Here is a 17,091-nt window from a genome sequence, read left to right as displayed (position 1 = left end):
AATAATAGTCAATTAAGGAAAACCAAAACAGTGTCATTTCATTGAGGTGAATTTAAAAAATGAGACATAATAGCTGTAAGTATTATAGAAAGATAATCACACTTGCCCATTCCTCTTCCCTGAGGTGAGAGGAGACCCCGTGTATCTGATTACCTTCAATACCCCAGGGTGGTAATTATGTCCTATAACAGCAATGAGGCACCCAGAGTGTTGTTATTAAATTCCTCGTAGCACTGTAGCTAAACACATTAAGTGAGGACTTTGTCAACTATGAGGTCCGTGGGGATTAATCTACCCTTTCTCAGTACATAACTGACAATGGAAATGTTTTTGGAATCTATTTTACGTTTTTTTCTCAAGGGTCCAGGAGGAATTTCTTATTTCAAGAGTAGAGGATTTCATTAGCTGACAAAAGAAACTGAAATCCATAAACATGTCTCCAAAAGGATGGATAGAGGAGGTTAAAAAAAAAAAAAGACAATAAGAATTCCTATTATGTGTATTCATAGAATTTACATGCTTCCCATTATAAATGCAAAGACCTTTATTAATGTTTTTCTCTTAACAATGCTGGTTGAAGGATGACTTGAAGGCAGAGAGTTGAATACACATTCGAATATTTCTGTTTATGTCTCTCTTACAATTACAGTATGGGATCTTATATTTACTTCGTGCTTTCCAATTAACAAGCTGTTTTTTCTGCCTTCTAATTTTCCTCCTCTGAGAAGATTTTCATTTATACAGATGATATTTTTTCCTTAGTTTATTTTATGTAACTTTATCATGATGAAACTATTAATAATAGCCATCATTTATGGAGTCTTACGTAGTCACTGATATTTTAGAAAATGTTTGGCATAGATCGTCTTAATTTTTCACATCAATCCTAGGAGACCGGTATTATTATATTCATGGTGCGAATCAAGAGACAAAGCTCAGAGAAGTTAAGGTAACTTGGTCTAGGTCACATAGTTAGATGTACAGTTATGCTTGTCTGAATCCTACGACAGTGGTTGTTCCACAGCACTCCCTGAAATGCTTGCTTTCTTGGTGTTTCTCACAGGGAGCGCAGTTGGCATTTGGGGTGTGTGATCCTTGCTTATTTGGAAATGTCCCACGTATTGCAAAGCGTTTAGCGTCAGGATCCCCACCACACTTCTGAATCTTGAAGGGGGTCGCAGTGGTGGTGGGCATGTTTTCCACCATGGTTTATAGTGGACAAGTAGGACCAAGGACCTGTTACCTGTGGACCCATCTGTTACTTCCACAGGCCTGTGAACCCTTCAGAGAAAGTGACCATGTGTGATGCATTTTGTCCTTTTTAAAAATGTCTCGTACACGAAAAAGTCATGTCATCAACGTTTCTTGAATGGTTATTATTGAAATGATTGAATTATTGAATTATTGAATGGTTAATATTGAAAAAAAGGCAATGTCAAGACAAGAGACTTCCTTACAGTTATACCACAAGTGCTGGTCTCAGGCTCCACTCAGTTACCTTTAGAGAAAGAAAACACCATGGAGAAAACTGTTTGAGAAGACTGACCTACATGAGGTGTTATTTTGGTATAAAAGCATGAGATTTACATTGATGCAATTCTGGCCACAGTATTAGGATCTCAATCTTTCTCTGTCTGTTTCTCTCTGGTTTTGGTTTTATTTTTAGTTCTCATTTGTCGAGCACTTTCAATATGCCAGGCATTGTTTGAACTCTGAATTGTGTGTATATATATGTGTGTGTATATATATATATATATATATATATATATATATATATATATAAAATCTTATTTAACAATTCAGTGAGGTTATTATCCACTGAATTGTTTTTTATAGATGAGACCATTAAGACTTGAGAGATGAATAAACTTGCCCATAGTCATACAACTATGGTAAGTGGCAGAGCCAGGATTTGAATCCAGGTCTTAGAAACTGAATTGTAGTTTCAGGATTCTTTGGGGTCCTAGAAAATCTGAAGCATCCCAAGGGGGCACCCTGTGTAACTGGGATATATTTTACCACTGTTCTTGTTTCAGATGGGTGACCTCCAGCTAGTTCTGTTAAATTCTGTTTAGTTCCTCCTAAGACAGGTGCTGGTGGACTTTCCTTTCTAAATCACTAGCTCTCCTCCAGGTTTAGAGCACCCAGCTCTAATCTGGAGACAGCTCTCAGAAATTCAGAGAATTGCCCACATGGGGTAGGCTGGTTGCAAGCCAAGCAGGATCTCAGGGCACAAACAGCTTGGTAGCCTGACTGATGAACAGTGATGATGCCAAAGGAAGGCTCTCTCTAAAGCCAACAAGAAGTAAAGCTCCCATAGCTCTTTGGTATAGATGACATACTGTAAGCACTGTCATCACCCGTGTGCCTCTTGGAGGCATGGGGACCCAGTGGTCTATAGGTTCTGAATTTGCTCCTCTGTGGCGTCTGCTCAGGCCTTATCCCCTCATTGCTGGACCTACCAGCTCATTTCTGACTTTCCTGTAACCCATCCAACTGTCCTATTATCTCAGACATGAGGGATTTTTTTCCTTTTTTTCTTGACAGCAGAAAACTTTTCTCTTTCTGGTCACTTCTCTTTAATCTTTTGTTTTTGTACTTTAAATCTTTTCCATTCCGTTGTCTGTTTTCCTTCATCATTTCTGCTGTCATCACTTCCTTTATACAAGGAATGCCCAAGATACTGAGTGGAGAAAGGGACACAGGAATAGAAGGAAAGAACCTGGAAACAAACACATGAGATCACTACTACAACAATAGTATATTGACACACACCCAGACGTGGGAGTTGATGCCCTCATCTGGAATATATTAGATTATCCACTGACTGATTGCAGGGAAGAACTCTGCCTCTGCTAGTGTTTTGGAAGAAATAGAGTTATGACATGTGGTCATTTGAGATCTAGTAGGCTTCAAGGTAAGCATCGTTCAGGAGGACCTCAGGTTAGGGTTGCCAAATTTGGCAAAAAAAAAAACCCCAAAACACAAAAAACAAAAAGACAGGTTGCCCAGTTACATTTAAATGTCAGATGAACAGAAAATTTTTAGTATAAGTATATCCCATGCAATACTTGGGACTCATTTTGTTTATTGCTGTTTATCTGAAAGTCAAATTAAACTTGGCATCCCTGGGACCTCAAGATTATCATACTAAGTGCAGTAAGTCAGACAGAGAAAGACAAATATCATATGATATCACTTACATGCAGAATCTAAAAAAAATGATACGATTGAACTTATTTACAAAACAGAAACAGACTCAGACTTAGAGAACGAACTTATGGTTACCAGGGGGAAGGGTGGGAGGGAGGGATAGCCTGGGAGTTTGGGATTGACATGTACACACTGCTATATTTAAAATAAAATGCCTCTCTATGAAAAAAAATTGGCATCCTTTATTTTATCTGGCAATGCTATCCTGAGTTTATCTGATAAAAATGAGTTTTTTGCTCTAGCTCATTGTAGTTATAACCAGTTATTACCAGCAGTCGCTCATACTACCTATAGGAATAACATGTTTCTCTCTATTTTATTTATCGTGCTGCCTTTGACTAGGATTTCTTATCATTTGGTTGGCATCAGTCTGACCATATTCCAAGCCTGCTCTGGGTCTTGAGTCTGTTTGCCTTCTGATCTTATATAATTATCAATTAGGAGCCATTTCTGAACAAATTACACCTGCCATCTGAGCTCCACAATTATTCACAACCTAAGCAAGGGTTCACCGGCTGTCTGTGCTACACCTGTATCTCCCTGGCCGCAGACCTATCTGAATGCCCCTCTGTCAACATGACTCAACTAAAAGCAGTCACAGATGGAGTATTCAGAAATTATGAAGTGGGTGTATCTATTATCTATTTACACAATTATGTTGAGTAACAACTGCAAAATACCAGTGGCATGCAACAATAAATACATCATTTAGTTACTGAGTCCGTGGGCTTCATCTGCTCTGGTCTGCTCTTTGGGAGCTGATCTATGCTTGCTCATGCAACTGTGGCCTGCTGTGACTCTGCAAGGCAGAGCAGTTAAGGTTGTCTGGACTTGTTCACAAGTCAGCTGGCTGTGGGCTGCACTAAGAGGATTTCTCCTGCGAAAACTGGTGTATCTTTCATCTTGCAGGCTGGCCTGGGCATGTTCTCGTGGTACCAGCAGAGGACAAGATGGAGCAAAAATGCATGAGAATGATTTTTAAGCCTGGGCCTTTAATCACATCTATTAATAAATATCCATTGCCTGAAAGAACTCACTGATGTCAACCCAAAATCAAGGAGTGGGGAAATAGACTGATGCTTTAGCAAGAGGGTCTGTAAAGTAACATCACTAAGGGTGTAGATGGAGGATGAGGTGAAAAATTATACTGTCAATGCAGTCAGATTACTACACACACATAATTTCCTGAACTCATATAATTTAGAAAATTAAAAAAAAAAAAAGATACCGCCTAAGACAAGTAGCATGGAGAGTGCCCTAGAGGCAGGTGACAAGAACAGAGTATGGGGTTAGAAGAAGGCCAGGGTGGCCAAGGGTAGGGGTGGGGAGTGGGTACACATGGCCAGAGATGAGACTGGACAGGTAAGAAGGGGCCAGACAGTACAGGTCTTGCTGGCCTTTTAAAAAAAAAATCACTTCATGAAGCCTTCTCATTTTATAGTCATTTTACTAAACTTATGGTGGTTTTGTCACTTATCATCATTGGGTATTATTTTCTCCACTCTATAATGAGAGATTATATTAAATCAAAAGTTAACTTTGGGAATAATCTAGTTAACAAATGTGGATATTTTGGGACCAGAATAGCATTAATTAATTTTTGTAATGCTTTCGGAGAAGTTTGTTCGAGTTTCCACAGGCTTGTCATTCTGTTCTTTTTAACTTGCTGCTTCACACGTTTATATTTTCCACCTCGCTCTTAGGGCATTTGAGTTTGGAAGTCCTCAGTTAGGTACTTCTTAAGTTCCCTCTCAGTTCTATATTTCTCATTATCAGAGAGGCATGGGTAGTAAATTTGAGGTGGCACTCATTAGAGAGATAAAACAAAGTAAGTGATAAAAGAGTTTTATGTAATCCCTTTTAAAATACCAGTGGATCAAGAACTGTCTCAGGCTGGCGATGGAACCAACATTATTGGGGTGAAGATGACCAATGATTCTTGTCTGTTTACTTGCCCCAGGAGAAACTGATAAATGAGAATATAAGTGAATTAGCTGTGTAGAAATTATAAGCGCTATAGGCTGAGGGTCAGGGAATGTTCTTCATCTGAATATCTTTCTTTTAATTTAAATTGAACTCTGAATTTCTTGAAAGTTCTGTATTGTAATCACTTTGAAATAAATGCCATGATGCCATTGAAAAAAGAATGGTCTGCAGAGAGGAAGCACAGGATCCTTGCCATTTCAAATTATACTCTCCATAAGCGAGAACATATGTTTTAGGTATAACAGATTTCAGAGAATTATCTTAGGCATGGTACGCTACAGTCACATGGACTGAAACTTAGGAAAGATGCAGACTTGCTTGTCTGTATGTTGTCTGCTAGACAAGGAAATTTCTCACCAACCTTCGGCTCCGAAGCAGAGTCTCCTACAATGGAGTACCCACGTCTGTTGTATGGAACCAACAGGAAGATCAGGAAAATATTTCAATGTAGAGGATTTTAGCTTACCGTGCAGTCAAAAATCATATTATTTAAAGTTCAGGCGAGAAAACATGTTTATACTTGCTTGTTTTTGAAAGATGTTGGGTCCACTGACTTTCTCTTGGCAACATGGGAAGCAGCTGAGCCAGATTTGGGATGAGGGAGACCATTGTGGGCATAACATTTTGAGAATCAGGAAGAAGCACTGAGAAAGCTGATCCCTTCTTTACACATAAAAGAGAATTACAGCCATTGAAAAATAAATATTATAGAAAAAAACTGACCTCAGCTGCTAATTCAAAATTGGGAACTAGAGCAAGTAAGCAGGTCCTGTGAAGGATCTATCAAATGTAGGACCTTTCAAAGATAGGACCAAGACTCCAGGCAGGGGCAGGTGGGACAAATTTACCAAACAACTTGCTAGAATAGAGTTATATTTTATGGATGAAGTAGCTCACATCCAGGAGAGCTACTCTTTTTTTGAAAAGTTCACTTTTATTCATCTATTCACTCATTTTAACATTGACAAAGAAATTATTAGTTTAATATCTGCGTGATAGGTACATAAGAGACAAACAATAAATATTTTTGAATGAGTAAAAAATATTAATTCTAGAGAATACAGAGAAGCCAGAAGAAAAAAGCAAAACATAACCCTTCATTGTTAGTATTTTGGTTTAAAAATGAGTCATATTATATGTAATGTTTGCAAAATTCTTTCCCCATGAATGTTTAAACATAAAAATAAAAAAATAATTTTAGAAACTTATTTTAACCCCCTACAGCACCTTCAGTCATCTCCTCTATAAGATTATATAACCTATCACCCTTTTGGTTAAGGCTTGATCTGTGGAAGTTCCTATTACAATATTAAAATGTTGATATTCTACCTGGAAAGGGCCATTTATTATCATGGATCATATTAATGATTATTGACAGAACAAGTATGGGATAGATGGCTTTTCATGAATATCAAGGTAGAGGATTCACCTGTTGTAAGGACGTCTGGACGAGATCAGTCTTTCCCGGCAGAAATCTTAATGCACACTGTATTCTCTTAGTACTCTTCAGGAATAAGGAAGATAAAAAGAGTTGAGTTAAAGATAACAGAGAACAAACAGGTGGCTGCCAGAAGGGAGGGGAGAGGCAGGAGGAAAGAAATAGTCAAGGGAGGTTAAGAGATACAAACTTCCAGGTGTAAAATAAATGAGTCATGGGTATGAAATGTACAGTGTGGGGAATATAGTCAGTAACTATGTAGTATTTTTGTATGGTGACAGTTGGTATCTAGACTTACCATGGTGATCATTTTGAAATGTATGGAAATATTGAATCACTATGTTGTATAACAGGAACTAACACAGTGTTGTAAGTCAATGATACTTCAGAAACAAACATCAAACAGAATCATAGAAAAGGAGATCAGATTTGTGTTTAGCAGTGGTGGGGATTAGGGGAGGGGGAATTGGATGAAGGCAGTCAAAAGGCACAAACTTCCAGTTACAAGATAAACAAGTACTAGGGATGTCATGTACAACCTGCTAAATATAACTAACACTGCTCTATGTTATATATGAAATTTAAGAGTAAATCCTGAGTTCTCATCACAAAGAAAAATTCATATTTTTTCTATTTGTTCAATTTTATATCTATATGAGATGATGGAGGTTTGCTAAACTTATTGTGATAATCATTTCATGATGTATGTAAGTCAAATCATTATGCTGTGCACCTTAAACTTATGCAGTACCGTATGTCAGTTATATCTTAATACAACTGAAAGAGAAAAAAGAGATTAGTTGAAAGAAGATTTAAACTGAATGCATATTTACTAAAGAGTAACTTTAATGCTTGCCTTGACAGTTCATAATGGTTGGAAGTTGTCGGGGAAAACAATTAGGTCCCATCCACCCTAGAGAGACTTTGAAAGTCCTGGAAGTAACAGTGTGTCCCTTATAGAATCTGGGGATTCAGCTTCATGAGCTGGAGAATGTGGCACTAGAAAGAGGTGTAGGTAAATCTGAGCAGATGTTCTCCATATCTAATTCTGAGCATGACCCTGCTTTCATGCCCTTGCTAACAGTCAGCCAACTTGTGCTTTGGGAAGATGAATTACTTCGTTATACTTAAGTAAAAATTACTGGGAAGAAACCATTGTTAAAAACAAATAAGAAATCATCCAACAAAAATCCAGTATGTATTACATGCCCTAGCCAAGAAGAAATGCTTAGGGGATTATCCCACACAGTGCTGTTTCTCTCCAATAAAGCAGGTAATTGAGAGCTAACCATATTGGCTGTGGATGCAGCCCTAGACAGCTTCACTAATTAATGCACTTGATTTGATATTTCATACTTGGACTTAGGGGCTTGTCAACACATTATGCAGATATATGGAAAACTGGACACAAATGAATGCTTGGAACAAGTAACCCTGATGATGCTTAACACAGGAGTGTAATATTTTACCACTATTTTGGTTTGGTGATTTTTTTTCTCACAGATCAGAGCTTTTCTAGGTGCCCTTTGTTTCCACCGTCCTTCATTCCCTTTCATTTGTGGGAGTTGGATCAATTTCGTCCTATTTCTGCCAGACTTCTCACCAGCATTAAACTTTCCTCCTTAGCCTAATTCTCTTATTTTCATGATTTAGGGTTGTTTGAGGTTTCGAGAGGGGAAGACACCCATTCATAAAAAAAGTGTGGAGTTGCTTAAGATCAGGAAAAAAAATTAAATATAACTCTTCTTTCCATTGGGGTACTGCAGGGCTGTACTTGACATCAGATTTTAAAAAGAGGTAAATATTAAGTATTTCAAGTTTGGTTATTTTAACAAAATCTCCTTGATGATTTTGAATGGTAGTAAGGTTTAAAAATGTCTCTGAAATATTGTAAATTGAAGGTGTGGAGACAAAATTGAGAATGGAGGAGTTGAATTCTGTTTGTAGGTCAAACTTGTGTTCTTGCTTAGAGGGACAGGAGTAATTGTCAGGCCAGGTGAGGGTGAAGGAGGTTTGAGACAGTGGCTGGCTTTGACATAAAATTATACTGCCTCCCTTTAACCTGTCTGTCACATGTATCCGTCTTTCCTTTTCCGTTTCCTCCTGGGCATCCTGGGCTTCAGTTGGCCTGATAACTCTCCTTGCTCTTAGCAGTCTGATAACCTCCATTTCCAAATGAATGATGGGTCTTCTGTTAGAGACAAATGGACATTCAAGTGGGTGTTCAACGGGGGCACCTTGCTCAGGGTTTTGAAATTCATTCTTGCCTTGATTATTCTTTGTGCTAAGCCAGGAGAGCAGGGTTGGAAAGAGGCTACAGAATGGGAAATTTTTTCTTTTTCTGTTTTCTCCACCTCATTTGTCAGTTAGTGACATTGCACTTTTGGCTTTCAATTCTGCTTTCATTTATTTCCATTATCCTTCTTTTCTGTGCCATTTCTCTTCCTTCAGCTGTTCCCTCACCCTCACTTTTTACTTGATCTAGATCTAGTTATACTCAAGGGTATACATGGTAGAGGCAATTGCGAAAAGGGATAAAAAAAAAGAGACTGCTCTAACAGAAGTTCACAGATTTGCTCAATGGTTTTCATTTTCCTACCAGTGAAAAGCATACTTGTAGGAGGTGACCAACTATGGTAACTGCAGGCTTAGGCAAAGGAACCCTGTCACTGCCAAACCACAGCCTTCAAGGAGGGAGCCAGGGGTAAATACCTTTGCCCTCCTTCTCTTTCCTCACCTTCTGATCTCTTCCAGGGCCTTGGCTGAATTCAACCAGAAGCCACAAGCATGGGGGGAGCCTGGCATATATTGTCCATTGAGGTCAGTCTTTTCTGCCACAGAGCAAGTTGCAGAAGGGTAGAGAATTAATAAAGGGGAGAAAACAGGAAATATGCAGCCCAGGGGATGAGAAGAGAAAAAGACAATTACAGGCATTTGACGTTCTAGCTGGGGCCCAGATAGCCTCATGCAAGCAGATCTATCATTGTTTCCTTTCTTTGGGATTCCTCTAAGATCATGGTTTATTAGCTTTATGGCTATGAATGCATTTTTCAGTTAAACATAGGTTTGTGCCAAATTACTCTCTTTTTCTAATTTTTGTACACATTCTCCTCTCTCTTCTCCATTTGTCTCTTTTACACATTCTTCAGACTCAACGCATGCCCAGTCTCTTCCACTGCAGAGCTTTATTTTGGCTTGTTTCCTGTAGTAGTCATTTCTTTTACTGTTGTTTTGACACATTACTATATTTTTCTGGTACTTAAAAAAATTAATATATTTATTTTTTTGTCCAGCTGTAGACCGTATCTTTGTGTTCCCTGTGCTCTTAAAATTTAAAGATTTTAATGAATGCAGATTAGTGTTTCTGATGCCATTCTGTTAACCTGGGAACTGTAAACAAAGAAAAATCAACAGCAACCACATGCTCAAAAATAAGACTTAGAAAATTTCCTAGAAATTAAAACAATATTGCCGGCCTTATATACTCTTGCTGTCAGGTTCTTTAGCACCAGAGTTTTTGACTCTTACCTAGTGCTGCCAGGCAGAATCTTGGTCCTGCTCTGTTGTAGCTGTGTGACCCAGACAACGGATTCTGAGTTACTTCAATTAAAATTAGAATAATAATATCAACCTCATAAAATGTTTTATTTCAAGCATTGAATGTGATACACTAAGTAAAGCATACTCATCAATGATTGTTTTTGCACTCAAAAATGTTTCTGAATAGTCTAAATAAAGCAGGGTCCTACTTCTTTGTCAGAATCATAGTCAAAATGAAATTCAAATCGTATTCCAGAAACCATAAAGAATAATATACTTCTTTACTATAAGCTTTTTTTTAATGGACTGGTCTAAAGTTATATTTTTCTGTATTCATTTTTAGAAATGCTGAAAGTCTCACAGATTTTTTTTTTTTTTTACAGTAAAGACAATTCTGAAAATCTCTGTCTCTCCCTATCCCTTTGATCCACATGTTCTGCTGTTCTCTCATTAACAGGCCAGCCTCTTTGGTTACTGCCTACTTCCCATTTCCCCTGTCCTTTCTAAGGCCACATCACTCTTTCTCCTGTCTGGGAGTTAGGTTGTTCCACATGAATTTCACTCCTATGAAAGGGGTCAAAGGTATAATTCAGTCAAGGGGAATGTTAGTGAAACCATTATTTCCAGTATCAGAGAGAGCACCTGAGTCCACAGAGCTCCCTTGCTATCTCTTCAGCCTAGAAATGTCAGTACTGCATTTCTTAAAGTGCATTTGGTGCAAGAAAAGTATCACAAAATATGATCTTTAAAAACAGAAAACAGGCTTCTAAAGTCAAATTTGAGAATTTTCTATCTTAGAGATTCACCATGTATATTAGTATAGTAAAGACTCCAAGAAATTTACAGTAAAAAAAGTGAAAGGATTATCATTAAAAAAATTTTTGGACCTATTTTTTCCCAAACTGAATTAACCATAGAATAAGTTTGTTCCTTAGTTATATCTTACAAGGCGTATTTTGGGGAGCTCTGATCTAGGTCATATTGTGTAAACTATGGGGAAAATATTTTCTTGGCAGTTGATATAACTAAGTTTTTTCTTAGGAAATGGCCTTTTAGTTGAAATGTCTGCATAATAAAGGATGGATAAAGAAGGGCAGTGGGGTAGAAAGATCTGATGATTGGATGAAAGAAGAGTCAATTTAAAACAATGAAGACTGAGATTTTCAGTGAAATTAGGCCTTTGCGGGAGACAGAACTTTCTAATGATTATTTCACCATGTGGTGTGCATTGTAATATTCTCCTTCCTCCCACCCCCAATTTTTAATTTGAATCTATAATATTCAATAATGCTTTGTGAAGTGTATATGATTTTGGGAACTGGGACCGTATGCTGGGTCCTGCTCCATGGCTAATACACAGTGAAACCAGAGGCTGCTAAAGGAATAACAGACATATAAACTTCTGTGGAACCGGAAAGAGATCTTATTAGTGAAAGTCTTGATAATGTGTAAAACGGGAGCATTCTGATTTGCCAATAGAGAAAGAAGAAAGAAACCTTCAGATACGGGGAGTGTGCAGCATTGACAGGGAGGAATTTTGAAGGCAACATTCAATATGGGGCTAAACTTCCTACCTGGGATTGAATTGTCAGGTTGTATCTTGATTATGACCTTAATTCCCACGGACTAATGGTAACACATCTCCATAGTAAAACCCGTCCACAGACTGGAGATTAGAAAGCCATCTTCTAAAATCAAAACAAAAGAAACAAGACAAAAATCCCACCCGTTATGGTGTAAGCAAACTGAGTTTTACTGACTCACCGCAGCAAGAGTGAAGATCACACAGTTCTGAGATGGCACCTTGTTATGTGAAGTGAATGTACGGCTTATATAGCTTATGGGTTGGGCTCAGAAGTTCTTAGTGTTGGGTATTAGTTGATTGGTTTCTTAAAGTGAGGGTTGGTCAAGGTAAGGTTCTCAGCAAAAAAAAGAAATGTTATTCATTTCTTTTTCTAAAATCTTATCCAAAATACTCCTTACTTGTATTTGCCTGATACAGTGATTGTTCTGGTTCTTGTGACTAAAAGCCAGTGGTACTAAAACATACATTTCAAGGATTTTTGTTCCTCTAGCACTTAATTTCAGACTCTTCTCCCACCTAAAGTAAGTGTCTGTCTAGGTAAAAGAAACCTGTATTCAGTGGCGTGATGGTAAACGTTTAACAACAGACTCTGTGAAAAAACAAACAAACAAAAAGCTCTGATTTTTAGTATTTGCCATTTTGGGGGTATAAATACACCCTTCTACCATGGTCAGTTTCAAACTACCAATGTTGGGAAGAATTGCATGGTAGCACACCAGTATATAGTATTTACACTATACAGACACAATAGATGCTATTTATCTTGAGTATAGATAATAGTAAGGTATTTAGGAAGTTTGAATTTTGAGTATTCATTTTGCTTTTATAAATTACTCAATTATGAGTTTATGTCATTTGCTTTTATTTACTTTTAATAATGGCTGTGTTTAAGAACAGGCTAACAGTATTCCTGAAAGCTTAAAGGTTGGCTCCCATAAATTGGTATAAGCTGCCACTAGCGTACTACTGTGTACATTCATAGAAGATGATTTGAGTATTACTAACATAAAAAAAAAAAAGACTTGAGGTTTTTCTGCTTCAAATTATCTTCCAGGTTCTCTCCTGAGCTAGAATTAATAATGTTTTTGGTTCCTGGCCTTAAAGCCCTGGATGTCTATGATGGAATGTAAATGTGTTGTCCTGGTCAAGTAACTGATAGTTACTGAATATGCTTCCAGGTGAATGGAATACACAGGTGGTTGATGGGATGGAGAAGATGAGAGAATATGTGTGGTAGATGCCCTGATGCTAGGCATAGACTGACAGAGAACCAGAATTAGGGAGATCTGGCATGCAGGATGGAGAAAAGGCATACCCAAAACTCTGACTATTTTTGGGGGGAGGGCAACACCATGTGGCATGAGGGTCTTAGTTCCCCGACCAGGGATTGAACTCACGCCCCCTGCAGTGGAGGCATGGAGTCTTACCCACTGGACCGCCAGGGAAGTCTCCCAAAACTCTGACTTATAAAATGGTTTGCTGCACACATTGGAGACCCTTTTTATTCCTGAACTCTGACTTGAACTAATCGTGCTTAGAATAAAACAAAGAAACAGATAAAACTCTTCTTCACATGCTTCCAAAAAATCAAATCAACATTAACTCTGCATAGTCACTTTTGTTCACAAATCACGTGACAGAACCAGATCATGGCTATAAAAATTAACACAGAAATAAATTCGCCCAATAGAAACCAATGCTTTTGGAGAGGCAAAACAGGAGAGATCCATACGGATTTCCAGACTAAGTTCCCATATATTTTTTTCCTTGGCTCCCTTTTGAGATTTCCAGTGTCAGAAGCCAAACTTTATGCAGAACAAAAAGTTATACCGTTACAGAGTTTCCTTAAATACACCACAGTATGTTTAAAAGGGAGCTTGCAAGGTCTGATTTTTGCTGTAGTATCTTCAACTGTAAAAGCCAGATATAACAATGTTAACTAACTCCTTCAATCATAATAAGTACAATAAATGAAAGCATGGTTGGTATCGACATCACCTAGTTATCAGTCTCTCTCCCTGTAGAGCTTAAGCTCTGTGGGAGCAGAAACTCTTTGTCTTGTTTAAAATGGTGTTTCCTCAGTGCCCGGTGCAGTGACACCAAAGGTTCTGTGTAGAACATAGAAGTTGTTTGAGAATATTGGATGAATGAATATGTGTATGCTTCCTTTGACGTAATGTAATTGGGTTAACTTTATCTGGATTAAGTTTTTAGCACCCGTGTGACTATTGACAAGATAGGTAACATCTCTGTGTCTAAGTTAACAGTCCTGTAAAATGAGAATAACTATAGTACCACCTTATATGGTTGTGTTGAGGTTTAAGTGAGGTGACGTCCTCAGTATAGTGTCTGACTTAGGACAAAGTCGTAATTGATGTTAGCTATTATTGTTCTTCCTTTTTTTTTCTTTTGCCACACCGCGCAGCATGTGGGATCTTAATTCCCCAACCAGGGATCAAACCCGTGCCCCCTGTAGTGGAAGCATGGAGTCTTAACCACTGGACCGCCAGGGAAGTCCTGTTCTTCCTTTTGATGAAGAGAAATTGATTATATTCCTTGTATACTATAGGTGATATCATAATAAGTGCATCATCTCCAAGATATTTTATTGTGTTAATACACACCTCTCTTAGGCAGTAAGCCCCAAATCCTGATGTTAACAAAAATGATAGGAAAAAATCATCAAGTTTTCTAAAATTTTACCAGCATGAACTTAGAGAATTACTGAGATTATGTTAAAAATTGTCTTTCATATATCTTCAAAAAGCTCAGCATATAGTATAATTATATGGATGCTTGATAAATGTGAAATGAAAACATTTTATATTAACCATCTATGAGAAATAAACTCACAGGTTAGTACCTATGAAATGTTAAGCTTGGCTTGTTAACTCAAATATGGTGCTGTTAAAATAAGGGGAAAAATTGGATTTCTTCATGATCATTTCACCAGTTCTTATTTAAATATAATTTTAAAATTCAGACCATCACCACCTTAGTGTTTGACATAATACATTTGGTTGACTTTTATCTATAGAAATAATAATGGCTGAAAATGTCACCACCATTATACGACAAATTGTATGTTCTTGTGATATGCCTGCCTTTCAACAGTCTGTATGCTAAGTGAACAGCAAATTACTGGACTTAGGTAGTCTTCTTTCAGTAGCTTGGTATTTGTATGTTTTTAATTGTCAAAGCAATTATAGAGCCTTCTGCTGGAGCAGCCTCTGTCATGTAGTGAACAAATACAAAAGATTGTCATTATTTCTCTTTAAATTTTTGGAAGACATTTGTCTTGTTGGGAGACAGGATCTTTGCTGTGTTGTTGAGATCCAAATTTAGAACCAAAATGTTTTCAAACATTTTCATGCAGACTTTAGAATCTTTCCTTGATTGAAAAGAATTTTGTCTTTCAGAATGTTGAGGTTAATATTATTTGGCTGAAATTATAAATGAGACTGGATTGTAAAGTGAGGAAAGGATTGTGGAGAGAGTGGAGAAGCCACAATTAATTTAGCAGCGTGGAGAGAGCCACATCTGTGGATTGTCATAGAGGAGGTTGGTGTGAATTTAGTGTGTGTCAGTGCAATCTGTTGGTCACATTCTCCAAGGTTTCATGTATACGCTCTCTGATCTCTCACAGTTCATGTCTTTTAACAGGTTTTGAAAATGGCAGGGATGTGAATTTGGTACATTATAGCATGGGTGACTATCACTGTATATAGATGTTTTTCTGTTTATAGATCCCCTACCGTTTTTTCAGCTTTAAATGATAGGAAATGTCATCTTGTAATTTCTGTTGAACTTTAGGCACAGTGTGCTTTGCTCCTCTCAAGTCTGCTGTAATGTGATGCTTCTTTGCCAGTGTTCCCTGCAGGTCAGGCATCAAGGCGTCATCTCAGCACTGTCTTCATGAAAAGGCAATAAGTATGAAATAGTCTCTGAAGTTATAAGCAGAGTCTTGCAAAATGATGATTAAGGCTCTAATTGATGGTACCCTTGATGCAATGTTCAGTATTCTCTGAAAAAATGTTAGCCAGCACTCGAAGTGAATGACAGAAGAAATACAGACACCACTATTGAATGGGCCACAATTTGTCTCAGTGGCAACATTTCTGGTACATTTAGTCTAATGTACAAGAGGGCAACAACCCATCAATGTTGTCAATTTCAGGACCCAGGAAGGTCTGATCTTTCTTTCTACTGGTAGAAAGCCTCATTTCCCAACCCTAACTCTTTGATAAAGAAGAGTTGGTCAGTACCTAGTTTTCTTTTGTTTTACCTAAGTTTAGTAAAAGAGTTGGAAATTTGAGAATATATCACAGTTCAAACGTGCTTGTATACTTCTCTTGCCCCATCTGGGTTTTGTTTATATATTGAATTTGTGCTTTTTTTCATAGTACAGTTGTGAGTATTTATGAGATGTTATATGAACAGGACCTGGCTGAGTGGCACATGTTCGTGGTCAGGGTGACACCTATGGCATCCAGCTGTGGTGCTTCTATTCTGTATGTGTTGGAAATATCTCCTGAAAGCTTGAACCACCCACTCATCTATTTCTAGCTGTCATCACTGGGCTCAGATTCCTTTTCTACTGTAAGCTCCAGATAAATAGCATTGCTTTCTTTGATGTAGGTAGAGAAATGCGTGGAAAAAATAAATTAGGTGTTTGTAAGGAATAACCAGTGTACTCAAGTCAAACAGTTGATTAGTTAGCATAAATATGGGTAGACATTTTTCTCTTAACTGAGGCATTTTGTATGGCTTTGGAAAAAATACTTAACATTCTGATTTTCAATTTCCTTGTATATTAAATAAGATCACTGAATAAAGTAATCTCTAAGAAACCTTCCAGCTTGGAAAATACGATTCCATAAAGAGAAAAAGAATGCATCTCAGACTATATGAAAGTAGCAATGTACCCCTGAATATCAATATAATAGAGGTTTTATTAAAGTGTTCTTTATATGAGTCAAATACAGGCCACTAAACAAATTAATATGGAAGCTGAGGATTAGAGTTTAGTGACTTGCTAAAGGCAGAGGTATTTTCTAAAGAAAATGAGTCTACCAGAAAATACAGAGATAGGACAATGAGTGAATAAGTTATATCAGTCATGTCTCTGTATGTTGCAGATAAGAGGAAAAAATTCAGTGTGGCTTAAATAAAAGAAATTCATCAGTTCACATAACTGAAAAGTTCATAAGTTGGTTTGGAGGCAAAACTTTAAGACAAAAACTAGTTTGAGGCAAAACTTGATCTTACAGCTCTAAAGATTTCAGAAATGATCTGGTTTCTCTGCGTCTCTTCTTGGTCTTGCATGGCC

Source organism: Tursiops truncatus, chromosome 7, assembly GCF_011762595.2.
Source record: "Tursiops truncatus isolate mTurTru1 chromosome 7, mTurTru1.mat.Y, whole genome shotgun sequence".
Classification (NCBI taxonomy): Eukaryota; Metazoa; Chordata; class Mammalia; order Artiodactyla; family Delphinidae; genus Tursiops; species Tursiops truncatus.
Note: the sequence above shows the minus strand (reverse complement) of the source record.